Source organism: Cimex lectularius, unplaced genomic scaffold (assembly GCF_000648675.2).
Source record: "Cimex lectularius strain Harlan isolate CLEC.00 unplaced genomic scaffold, Clec_2.1 scaffold3, whole genome shotgun sequence".
Lineage (NCBI taxonomy): Eukaryota > Metazoa > Arthropoda > Insecta > Hemiptera > Cimicidae > Cimex > Cimex lectularius.
The window spans coordinates 4,546,068-4,559,573 of NW_019392688.1; the positions used below are offsets into that span (position 1 = coordinate 4,546,068).

General features: G+C 34.5%; 1 protein-coding gene across 1 annotated transcript in view; it reads left to right on the plus strand.

Annotated features, from left to right (window-relative positions):
* Positions 1-1,967: 1,967 nt before the first annotated feature.
* Positions 1,968-13,506, plus strand: part of LOC106662129 (patched domain-containing protein 3) — a 166,046-nt gene continuing 154,507 nt past the window's right edge. Inside the window, exon 1 of the mRNA XM_014385944.2 lies at positions 1,968-2,072. The gene's annotated coding sequence lies outside the window, so the exon portion shown is untranslated. The remainder of the gene's footprint in view (positions 2,073-13,506) is intronic.

Consider the following 13,506-nt stretch of genomic DNA (forward strand, 5'->3'; position numbering starts at 1 on the left):
GTTGGTTCAGTAAGAATGTTTTGAAGGATTTACGCTCTTAAGGGTTTCAGGTGTCACCTCTTATCTGATAACTTTGTAGGAAGAATTGTTCTAAATGCTTTATGTATGTCGTGTTTTAGTTTATTCTCCTATTTTTCTATGAATATAATTTATTTTTTTTCCGTTCCATTTTACATTCACCACTCATTGCAAGAAGGCTCCCTTCCTTTACAGATGTCCTCAATGATCCTTGCATTTATAAAATTCCTTTTAATCCTTCTTAGTTCAATTGATTATGTTTTAAACCGAGAAAGGTTCAAATCGGTTCTCAACCCTCCGGAAATGACACACAGGGCATTTTAACAATTCCTATAACGCACTTCCAGCACTTATTGGCCAATTCTTCGTTAAAAGACGGCCTTGTGACGATGTGGCGCTTTTCCTCGTCCCATGTACAGAGGTGACCTCGTGAATAATAAAATAGGGGCGCCAACTCATTTTTGAACCACCGTGGATATTCCGGGGCGATTTCCTTAAAAAGAACGAAAAAAGGAACACTTTTGTCCTGGCCACACAAAAATTTTAAATTTCATCGTGTGACTATGTCTAAAAAGTCGTAAAAATTAGTATCTACACTGGTTATTTATACAAAAAGAAATTAAAATGTAAATTTAATTCCGAATTTAAAAAAGTCCCAGCATTACAAATTAAAAGTCATAGAAAAATTCTATTGTCACCAACCATCCGGCTGGGTGGGTTAACCTGTTGCTGGTTACCTGAAGAAATTCATTTGCATCATTTCCTTATTGGTGGCACTGGAAGAATTCCATGAGCAGGGCTGGAATAGAGAGTAGTTTACAACGTCACACACACATATACATATGTGTTTTTTTAGTCATCCTCCTTTCCCGCCGTTCCTGAGGTAGACCGGCAGACCCACCATACTTTAAACTTATTTCAAGGGATATTTGTAATTTATGACTAAACTTTCCTCCTATTTGCTAGCTGATTGCTGATAAATTAAGAGAAGGAAAGGACTTATTAAAAAGAAAGATTTTAATTAAACGCCAAATTGTTACTTTTTCTTGAATGCCAGTATGAAGGCAGAAAAAATCAGCAAACGAAAGTTTATATTTTATCGAAAAATGGCCAATAAAATCTTTTCTTTAAAACCGAAAAAAGTAAAGTTCTGCTGATCACAAGAAAGATTTTTCCAATAACATAAATAATTTTTTGGGTAAATTACTGCAAGAAGTAGGTAACCCGAAATATCTTGGGGTGGAAATTTCATTGCAACGATCACATTGGGTTCATATGTTATATACATACATACATACATACATACATATATACAGGGTGAATTGCTACTCGTGCTACAAACTTCTCCAGTAGATTCTTCACCCTAAAATGAACAAAAAAGTTCATATTGTCCATGGTCCGATTCTCAACCATTTCAGAGTAATTTCGCTTTTTATCGATTTTGAAAGATATCACGTCCTGGCGTCGGAAAATCGTGATATCTTTTAATCTAANATATATATATACGATATATCCTTTTAAGGGTTGCAAAGGTCCATTGGGATTGGAAAGCGATGGTCTTGAAACTATATCTTTGTCAGAGCTTTGGTTTTCTTTTGTGGTGAAAAAAAAGAATTGATTGAAGTGAATATATTATTTTCGTATAAATCGTTGGAGAATATAATATATACAATTGTGAGTAAAATTGAGGTGCTTTCTTCATTTCGTTAGCAGAAATCTCGGGAAGAATTTGAATGTTCTGTTAAACGTTCAAAGCCATTCAAAAGAGGCATCCACCGCAAAATAAACGCGTCGGCCAAGGTGGAAACCGTTCGAATCGCGTTGCCATCCCACTTTTATAAATATTAATGGCAGGAATCTCGGCTGAGAAGAAAGTAAAGCACTCGCACACCGGCCAGAGGAATGAATCCTCCCCCTCAGGATGTCGGCTGGAGGGAGGTGGCAGGTAACCGGCTGGAGAAAGCCGCTTAGTCTCAAATCGGCTTTTGTCCCGTGGTGAGGTGTCGTGTGTTCCATCCAAAAGTGTTTATTTACGTATTACCACCTCAAAAAAGGTAATTTCTACCGAACGATAATTTTTGCTTCTACTTGTTTCTTCCCTTAAACAAACATTTAATCAATATTTTACGCATAATTAATCAACATATTTTTTAAACTTAGAATAGCATTTTTTTAAATTTAAATGATTTATAATTAATTTAAATATTACTTAAAGAAAATAAGTGATTTTACTTATGTTAAAAATATAAATTCTAATTCTCCTGGACTTTTAATTTAAAAAAAATTAAAAATGAACTTTGATTTATTTGTAAATTAAATAATACAATTAACCACATTCTGTGGGTAAAAGCAATAGTGTGTAGAAATTGAGAAAAAACTTAAATAAAAACAAAAGTGGAGAAGCTAACCACTGGTAGCTTTAATTTTTATTTTTTTATTAAATATTACAACTAACCACATTCTGTGGGTAACAAGCAATAGTGTATTGAGATTGAGGGGAAAAATAAATGGAAACAAAAGTGGAAAAGCTACCCACTTGTAGCACTTCATCAGTTTTAATATTTAAAAAATCAAATAATTAAAGTTTTAGTGCTGCTCAACTGAAAATTTTATGTAACAATATTTTGATTTGGCTTAATTTAGATTCTAAAACTCAAAACGAACCACATTCGGTCGTTAACAAGCAAAAGTGTTAGAGATTGAGAAAGAAAAACATAATAGAAACAAAAGTGAAGAAACTAACCACTACTAGCTTCAAATTTGATTTTTTATGGAATTTTACAACAAACCACATTCTGTGGGTAACAAGCAATAGTGTGTTCAGATTGAGGGAAAAAATGAATGGAAACAAAAGGGGAAAGCTACCCACTAGAAGCACTTTTAGTTTTAATATTTAAAAAAAATCAAATAATTAAAGTTTTAGAGCTACTCAACCTGAAAATTTTATGTAATAATATTTTGATTTGGCTTAGAATCTAAAAATTAAAACGATGCCCTGCAGATATAAACCTCAAGTTGCAAGAACAAACACACACTAGTAAACAGGTTTTGCCAATTTTACCATACGCACTTTACATTTTTTTAAAAATCTTTCTACAAAAACGAATGATTAGCAATGCGCTCGTGATTAAGACAAGAAACTGGTACAATAGCGGTTTAAATTAGTCCCCTGAGCCAGTAAATAGTTTTTTCTCCATTCTCTCAATAGCAACTAGTAATTTCATTCAGTTGGCCATTTCATACGTGCTATTATGTTCATGTTCTGCCTTTCTCATCAAATGAAATATTTTCCACTCGTTCCGCCTACGCTCTCCGCGTGCGCGCGAAAACTGAATGAATGAATACTAAAATGTCAGTTGGGAATTGGAGCGTATTGAACAAACCGTTACCTAAAGAGTAAATATTTTAAGGATTCGAAATCTTGCAAACAAATTCTCAAAATATTATATGTTCATAGTCTTTTTTCTAGGTCGGTAGAGTGATGAACCTGTTGCTTGGTTTGTCTTTTTCTGTGGTTAGTCTCGATCGACCGAAACTCACTGAAAATGATGGGAAACCGAAACGCTTTTGACAGACCAAAATAGCGAACACAGGCCAATCAAAATGATAAGAATTTATTCGTTTAGGAACTATTTTAAATGGATTGGCTTGATAAATCTATAAATTAGGACTTCTGTAAACCATGAAGAAAGAAAAAACACAGCATAAAATGAAATAAAATACAATGGGTACCGTTAATCCGAACACTTTCGGTCGGAAAAGAGGATTTTTTGTTGTTTGGAAAATAACTTTTTTTTAAACTTTCCAGTTAAATTTATTGATATTGTGGCTTTGACTGCTCCAAACTCTACTGTCGACTTTGCGCTGAATGTTCATACTAAAATCGAGAGGTGATGGGCATGCAGTTTTGTATTTTTAATTTATACTAACTAAAATAAATTATGGAAGTGATAGGTACATACACCTGTAATTTGACAAATTTTATTCAGAGTTTCACTCAAAAACGTTAAAGGAAATTAAAAAAAATTAAAAATTTAGTGCTAATGCTCACAATTAATTTACTCTGTCCGTCTCACCTCGCTGGTTCCTGTAGGTTGCTTTTTCGAATGCTTTGGATTTTCAGATGCTACTCGGCTTATACTCAACATCATTGGTGTGTTTCAATCAAAAGTGGTAACCAAAACCGTCAGAGGAAAAAAAAGAAAAAATTTAAATTTTAGTGTCAAATTATTTCATTAGCAACCCAAAACCAAGGGTTAAGGCTGTCGATTTGTTTTGTTGACGTACAATTTTTAGTAACTCATAACTTACAATATTTAGTGAAATAAATTGTTAGACTAATCGGCACTATTAATTTACTGGGTCTGTCTATTCTAGCTAAAACCTCTAGTTTGGTCCTTTTCGAACGTTTTCTGTCAAACTCGTTTAGGCTTCTACATATCTTCAGTGGTGGATTTCTAACAAAAGAGGTACCAAAAATCGTAGATGGAAATAGATTTAAAAAAAAATTAAAATTATTCTTATTAAGGCCGTCGGTTCATTTTATTAAAGTTAGATTTTTAGTTACTTATAAAAACGGTTTATACTTTACGTATTGCATTTTACTGGGTCCGTCTATTCATACTGATACGTGAAGTGCAGTATTTCCCGTACGTCTTGGACCGTCATACGCGTTTCGGCTTCTCTTCTTCTTCAGAGGTGGGTTTCAAACAAAATTTTTATTCATTAATGAATATGCAGTGGTGCCGAAATGCATCCGGCAAGCCAAAGCTTCAAAGAAAGCAGACCAAAATGATCCACAAACTATATAACCCTTGACCTTGATATAAATAGTTTAACTGATCGGCACTATCAGTTTATTGGTTCCGACGATGAGAATTGAGTAGTTTGATATTTGCTTTTTTGCACACCTTTTGGTAACGTAGATTCGCTAGATATGTAAAGTGAACTAATCAATTTATTGGTCCGTCTATTCTCGCTGGTACCCTGTGTTCATTGACTCTTAGGCCAACAAACTTTAAACTGAAATTATGTATAATTAGCGAATACTTGGAATTAAATGTTATATAAGCGTATTAACAGATAATTGTTTGTTTAAATATTTAGCGATATCACGTGTACATGCGTTGATGTGAAGGAATGGAGAAAGTTATTATTTGCATAGTTTGAGAATAGCGTATTTGCTTCTTCGAACTTGTCGCTTGAAAAACCTCAAAGGCAAACACAATTTAAAGAAAAAACTAAAACGAATATATTAACTTACATGGTAATGGTTGAATTTTGTGAACTATCGCTGACTTAACATCGAGAACAGGTTTCTGTTGAAGTACGACTAACGGACAACTCCTGGTTGTGAATGACGAGGGGTTTGTGAGAATACTCATGATTTAATGCTGAAGAGGATCAGGTTTATGGTCTTGAATGAAGTTACAAATTTATGCCAACAATTCGCCGAGCTTTCGCGACATATAGTCGCATCATCAGAGCCTGTATTGATCGATGTTTTTGATGATGCGACTATATGTCGCGAAAGCTTGGCGAATTGTTGGCATAAATTTGTAACTTCATTTAAGACCATAAACCTGATCCTCTTCAACATTGAAAAAATCTAGTCGATCCTCTCCTTAACATGTACTCATGATTTAACGAACAAAGCACGGGGGACGAAGAAGATGAAACGCTTCTACCACTTTCGCGCGCTCTACTTACTCTCAGTCATTTGCATGCGAGATGAAAATGACGAAGTCGACTTTTCCTTCATGGTCTATCGTGGAATTTCTTTTAGCCAATAGCAGTCACGACTTAAGCACAGGCGGAGGTGAAATCCGTTTTTACGGAATTTTTCTTCGTAGTGTGCCTCGGAAAAAAATCACACATGAGGGAATGTAATTAAAATGATATATTTTATATACTTTCAATTCATTCCGACCCATTATTTGCCATTTAGTAATCGTTTGGCAGGCACAAAACGCCCGAACAGTGCAAGCAGTGACCAAAAAATCGCATTAGACATATCATTTGAACATTTAGAAGGAATTTTTATGAAAAATACCATGAAAGAACCTTATGATAAATTTGCTATAATTTGACGGAAAAACTGCAGATTCGCAGGCATATCGCACACTGTTAAAAAAAAATGCATGCTGGAAAAGGAAAACATTATTAATTTTGCTCCATTTTCATCTGTATCTATGAAGCCCAAGCTATTTTTAAGTATGTTTCATCCAATTTGGTCGTGCTTTGATTATAGCCAGTTTTGCAAATTTAATTATTAAAATTCTGCTTTTTTATGATTAAGTTATAACTTAGAAGATTGAAAGAATTTTATATTAAAAATCTATTCAAGATAAAGCCGGAAAGAAAAGACTCTGTTCCTTTATCAAACTTAGGAAGAATGTATCCCCTTCATCAGGATTTTAATCATAAATGGTTTCAAGAAAATGAAATTGAAAATGAAATTTATAGTATCAAACATGAGATTTTCAAACTTTTTAAACTCTTAATTATTAATTAAATTCGGTAAATTTAGGATAAATGGGCTCGTTTGTCGGCTGAACTGTATAGGATAACCAGATGGATGTTGTATTTCTCATTCATTATTCAAATTCCTCTTTTTGATGATACACTAGTTTTTAATTTATTTAATTTTTAATTAATTATTAAATTAAATTTGATAAGTATAATAACTAGTCTATGGGGGAAAAAGAAAGATAAATAAACATTATACGTACTTTACTCACATTAAATAAATAATACCTGGTGTGTTTTCCCTTTTTTGACCATCCTCTAGTTTTTTAATTAATTATTTGATCCGGAGATCGTGAAAAACATTTAGTTTAAATGCGGTCTGGTGTGACGTAGATTTTAGAAAAACATTTTCTTTTTTGTGCAACGTTTCAATCTTTATTGAGATCATCTTCAGGGCCTGGGATTTATAAACATTGTTTAAATTTTACAAATACATGTAGGATGTAAAAAAAATGAATTTACACAATGCTGCTTTTTCACATCCTACATGTATTTGTAAAATTTAAACAATGTTTATAAATCCCAGACCCTGAAGATGATCTCAATACAGATCGAAGCGTTGGCACGATAAAATGTTTTGCTAAAACCTACGTCACACCAGACTGCATCTTACCATCTCCAAATAATCATTAACTAACGGTAACTAAACATCACACATTAATTATTTTATTTTGTTTAAAACTAGGGCTTTACACATATATAAGAGTCATGATTCCTAGTGTTTGTTCTCTTCTTTTTGATCAAATGTAGTTATTAAATTAATTTTTAATTAATTATTTAATTTAATTTCAAAACTAGATACCAGACAAAAAAGGAATGAAAAATAAAGATAAAGATCACTCATGTTCAATATATAAGTGACGTGAGACCTGATGTGTTTTCTCATTTTTTGACCATACCCTAGTTTTTAAATTAATTGTTAATTAATTATTAAATTTTATTTCAAAACTGTGGCATGATAAAAACAAAGAAAAACTAAACACACTAGTTATCATGACACTTATACATTTAACGTGAGTAATCCTAACATGGTCAAAAACATAATTTTTTTTATTTTTAATGTAAACCCATTATTGTTTGTAGGCGTTGAGAACATTAATAATTTTTAAGCATAATTAAATCTGTTAAACAATTTTAAATAAAAAAATAAACAAAATAATAAAACTCACTTTCTATTATGACTCAACATCATCACTTGGGAATTTATTACGATAAACTTATGAAAGTTCTTCCTCAAAAAAGAGTTTGGGGCGAACAAAGAAGTTTTTATTTTTATTCCGCACAACTTATAGACAAAACTATTGTTCTAATTCAAAATATAAAGGAACCAAACGATAGAATCTGAATGGACATGCTTCACTTACAGTGGAAGGAAAATAATATTTAAAGACAATTTTTGAGTCTTGCCAGCGGTAATAATTAAACGGAATTCTTTCACATGTTAACTTCCCGGTTCCTCAGGGCAAGGGCGTTCACGTAACCCGGAGCCCTTTCTTTTAAAAAGTATTACACAAGGCTTGCATGTTATATAAAGGTCTTCGAAAAATTGTGGTCGTTGTCTTTTGATGTTTATTTTTTTAAATTGATACGTAGTTACTTCACCCCGTAGGAATTCTTTTCATTCAAGGATGCGACTATTCACGGGAGCGAGAGACAATAGTGATGTGTCCATATTCTTGATAATCAGGTCAATAGTAAATTGCGCAAGGCGCATTATCACGAATAATATATTAGAAAAAAAAACGAAAAAAATAAAGAGTCAATGCTCATTAGCAAATTCTTATGTTAAAAGCCACTTGAGTTCTAAAAGGCAGTAAATGGACGGTGAAGTTAACGGGGGGAATTCAAAATTCGTTTACCCTGCCGATGGAATCGAAGGGCCCATTTCCTGATGGAAACCGGTCGGTGAAAGGAAGAAGTCGGGCACCACGCCTCCCATTCGCCGCGTTTGCTTTTCTTGACTATTGTCTCCTTGTTGGGGACTGACCATGGGTTTTTAAACAAAATCCTCCCTATATAATTTTTTTTTAACAAGTACTGTGTAAATAAAGACAGAGGAGCTAAATAGGTTCTTTTTCACCAGACCGTTGCGAAAAGTCCGAAACCGCTCTAAGAAAACGTAGCCGGCGAAAATTTCCTTCGTAACATTTATATAATATTAGGCGTACGTACGTGGTTATTGTAATTTTTTCTCTCTAGTTGGACGATTGCGGCTTTCTCCCGAGGAAAGCGACATTAACGGCCGATTCAGATCTGCCCGTTTCACCCGCCGCTTCTATCGGATGATCACAATAAACTGGTTCATTGTAAATCGAAGAGGATCAATAGAGATAGTTCGATATAGATAGAGGAAATTGCCAATAGACTTTTTGAGTACTATTCAAACTCTTACTAAACAGTCTTGTGAGTTTTACTCCTTTCTCTTTGTCCTGTTGATGTTTTACCCTCTCACATTTCCAAGTGTGTACTAATTCGCTAGTAAATAAATATAAAAAAGAATGAATCGAAACAAGAAAAAAATTAACTCTTTTCGTGTAACATTGTAATATATTTCCCTTGACAAATCAGAAGTTGTAACTTAACGGCCCATTTTGTTACGTACGTCTTTTTTCTTATCTTACCTCACATTTTTTGTTATCTGTGTACCGCCACAATCAATTTTACGTGTTTTATTGAATACATTTTCTCAAACAAAAACAACGTTTTTGTGTGAAAAATCTTTTCTTCCGTCGGACCTTTTTGGGACGATTGGGAAATGACCCGAGCCTCTCGCCGATTTTGAAATGCGTACGTTCGCCAATTATTAATTGTCCAGATCGTTCGATGATAGAATGAGCCTGGAAAAGAGCGTGACGAGGATGCTAAGGACGAAGGAAACGGCCGGATTATGACACGCGCCGGCAGCCGCCGCACGTAGTCTTTCCTAAGACGTTCTGTCACAAACGTGGCCCTCGGATTCCGTAACACGCGAGTCAAAACAGAAAACGCCCTCGTCGTAAACAAAATAAGCAATAAAACTGCACACATTGCATCTCATCTCTCAAAAATTAAGCCAAATAAAATGTTATGCTTGCACAAAAAGTCTTCCAACCACCATAATAATCCATTTTTTACTTTAGGATAAAAATGATTCATAAACTTAACGGTACATCTGTAATTGGGTCTTCGTAAGGTATTGAAATAAACACGCAGTCGATAGACCCCTTGTCTAACTTGAGTTGTAACTGTACAGCTAAGACCTAGAGACCTTCTAAGAGAGACCTCCTGACTACCAACTATCAGCAGGGGATCCCTATTCAGCGTTGAATTAATTAAATACTGTGGGTACAAGGTTTTTGAGGAATATACAGCGTTACAGCTTCCTTACTGCGGCTGCACGTGCGTTGCCGGTAGCTCAGTGGAGAAGGAGGGGGACGTGTTTAAGGAGAGACAAGTAATGGTCGGTGGGAGGGGTACAAATTTAATTACTAATATGATGTTATGTTGTGCGCCACGGGATTTTGGGGAAAGGATAAATATCGAAACTAGGAAATAGAAGAATGAAGGTAAAGAAAGGAAAAGAGAGAGGAATGAAACTAAAATCCAGATCGGTTCCTTTGTTCGAACCCCAGCCGACCGATGTAGCGCTTCTTGCTTCTCTTCTTGCCGATAAAGTCGCGCATCCACCCAAGGTTAAACTACAGGAACTAATATAATAAAGTTCTTCCTGCTTCTACAGGAGTTAATTCGTTAACGCAAGTAATGTGTTATATTTAGGGTTTAAACTATAATAAAAAAATGAAAAAGTACAATTATTCTATTGAGCACTAAATTTACATAATTTATTTCAATTAAACTAACAATAAAAGGGAAACACACCTAAGGTCTAAAGCCCCGAAGTATCAGGCCTGATAAAGAAATTGAAAAAGGAAAGAACCCACAGTATCACTTTTGCGCTTCAGGCTGTACCGTGTTATCCGTGAACAGCAGCGTCCCCTTTGGGAAGAACCCTCCGCACCCGTAGATGAACACCACCTGATACAGGCCACACACTGTTTTTTGTTCAATTTCTTCGGCGTCCTCGCGGAAACCACCTCTTTGTCCGATCATCTCTCTCCGGCTCACTGTCTTCTTTATTTCAATCTCGAACCCAGTACCCTCCGGGTCAGGATCTTCCAGTCTGCGAAATGCTTCCCACTTCTCGCCACTGTTCGATCGGTCACTATTTTAAGCTTTATTAATTTTTTTTCTATGCGATCGGCCAGCCTTTCCTCTATAATAGTCTCTTGGATAGCCGTGGCCAGAAAAACAAACGCCGAGCCTTGAACGATATATTTCGTCTTCTTCAGGGTAGGTACATAGTAAAAATTTACAAAAGTTTTAGGTAGAATATTGACCCAATGAAATTTATGACTACACCACTCTTTCTAAAAAAAAGAAGCTCTTGAGAACTACGTACTGATCCAATTCGGTCGTTTCTGATCATTTTGGACTGTCAGGCGCGTTTTACCGTTTAGCCGTTTTCCGTGTTGGGCTCGATCTTATCGAAAATTATCGAACTCGACCAAACAACAAATACTAAGTAAATTTTATGTAAATGAAACTTAGAACATATAAGGTTTTTAACGTTGTAACATATTTCCATTAATTAATCTTTATGTAAGGTGTTGGTTGAAATGAAAAATTTAGTGTCACGAGCGGGATTCGAACACACGACCTTCGGCTCAATACGCCGCTGCTCTGACCACTTGAGGAGTTGAATGGGTTGTAACAAAATCGAAAAAGGGACCGTGGTGACCGAATGTTTGCGTCGCTAACGGTTCTGGGTTCGAAACCGAGTATACCTCATGGAATTTTAATTGATATTAAAAAGGATTGCAAAGTGATTTAATCCCTCATCTGCGACACTAAATTTTTGGGGTGGTTAGGGATGGTTAGGGTTATTACCACGTATTTTTATATATATCCAGAGTTTTTGGTTTTTAGTGTCATTCCTTTCAAAGAAATATTAATAGTAAATAATGCTAATAGATAAAAAGTAGATTGTCTTCAACTATGATTTATTAAAATTTTAATGTTACTATTTATTTTCACGTTTTTCGAAGCTTACCGTTTCATATTCATCCTGGCAAGATTTCATAGATGATCTTCTCATACTCATATGAGTAATTGTTTTCTCATTTCTTTTTATATGTGTACAGACTGAAAAAATCATATCTGTCCGAACTTTTGCTCTTAATTCATGAGCTAATTGAAGCGATATATGACTCGTGGGATCTTTTCACTTAATTCTTCTTTGTGTTGGTACATGCACCTCGTACGAGTTCCCTCCCACAGGCATTGTCGGCGAGATCCTCCGAAGGAAGATCGGGGTCACCAGGCCGACTTCGTGAAGAACGTCCTGCCTCATAGGATTAGCCTAACCTTAGCGCCGTAGTGTTTCCCTGCAAAATTACCTGTCGTTTTTCACCACACCCGTAATTGCACTTGTTATCTTCTAAATATTAGTAAAAATAACGACTTTACAAAAAAAAAAAAAAATTGTCATATTTTGAAATTTAGGGAAAGTTCTCTTTCATTTCATATAGAATTGTCATGTATACCGGAAAATCATTTCTTTACATCGAGTTTGTATTTTGGTTTTAAACAACGGGCCAAATTTTCAATTTATTTAAGTCACACCCACCTGCAATATGGCAATCTCTTTGGTCGTATTCTCCAAGATTCGTCGTCGCTTCTAAATGGTACTCAAGAGACTCAGTTGGGAAGATAGTATTCTTATACGTGCATTCTCCGGTCTGAAATGCCAGTCCTTAATTAAAACTTAAATCGATAGTATTTCCAAAAAAATCACTTTTTTTTCCTTTTCCTTATCAATTCCCTTTTAATATGTTTTCAGCCATTTAGTTTTTTTATTATATGTAAGTCATCCATTGATTTTATACTTTTACAAAATGTTTAATAGTTTAATTAGTAGTAGAATCTAACTTAGAATGAAAGGAACGATTTAGCACACCTTCATCACATAGAATATGTCAAAATAAGTAGTTACTTTAATGAAAAATCTATAAATTATTGACATTTTTGACGTCGAATATGCCTGCTGACTGTACAAATGATAATCTGAAATATGTCAACTTTATGCAAATGTTAATTATAAATGACGTTCTTACTAATTTCTCAGTACTTAGTATTCAAGTCTAGACGCTTGAAAAAAGTTCGTTTTGAGCAAAATTGTAGAACATTCATGCCAGTGCGGAAGAAGCGAGATGACGTTTCTTCAATTAAGAGCAGGACAACAAAATGGGTAGAGTTAAATTGGTTGCAATAAAGGAAACTTTCGCCAAGGATTTTTAAGCATACGAGTACAAAGTATAATTTAAAAAATGAACGTTTAAAAACTGATGTCTACTCTTACACGGCGTGAGCAATTACGGAATTTCTTGACCAACCAATTACTGCTCCTTTGATTTCTCATTCTGTGGTAAAGCGAGTAAAATTAACCGCGATTCGGGCTTTGCTGCTGGTAAAAATATAAAATCAAATAAACATTCTCTCATGAACTTCAAACCACACGAAATTATAGAATAATTAGAAAGTTATTAATAAATCTTATCTGCTGAACTCATTAATAATTGACTATTAATTGACTAAGTTATTAATGGACTAATATTATAGTTCATAAAATAGCAGAAATTCTTAAATGGTCTTTTCTTCTTTTCCAAAGGATCCATAAGAATATTGTGATATTCCACCTTTGAGTATAAAAATATCCTTCCATTCGTTTACCCCGCATTAAATCATCTTAAAAGATGCCCTAATTCAACTTAGTGTTTGCATCTAAAAAAAAATTATTTAGACTTTTGAAAACAAAATAAGTGGTTCCTTACAAAGAGCATGTAGGCACGCAGCCGAATTTAAGAAGGGTGCTCTTGCACAGTAGCGAGTTTCTGGGTCCCCTGGTCCGCTTTTTGGAGAACG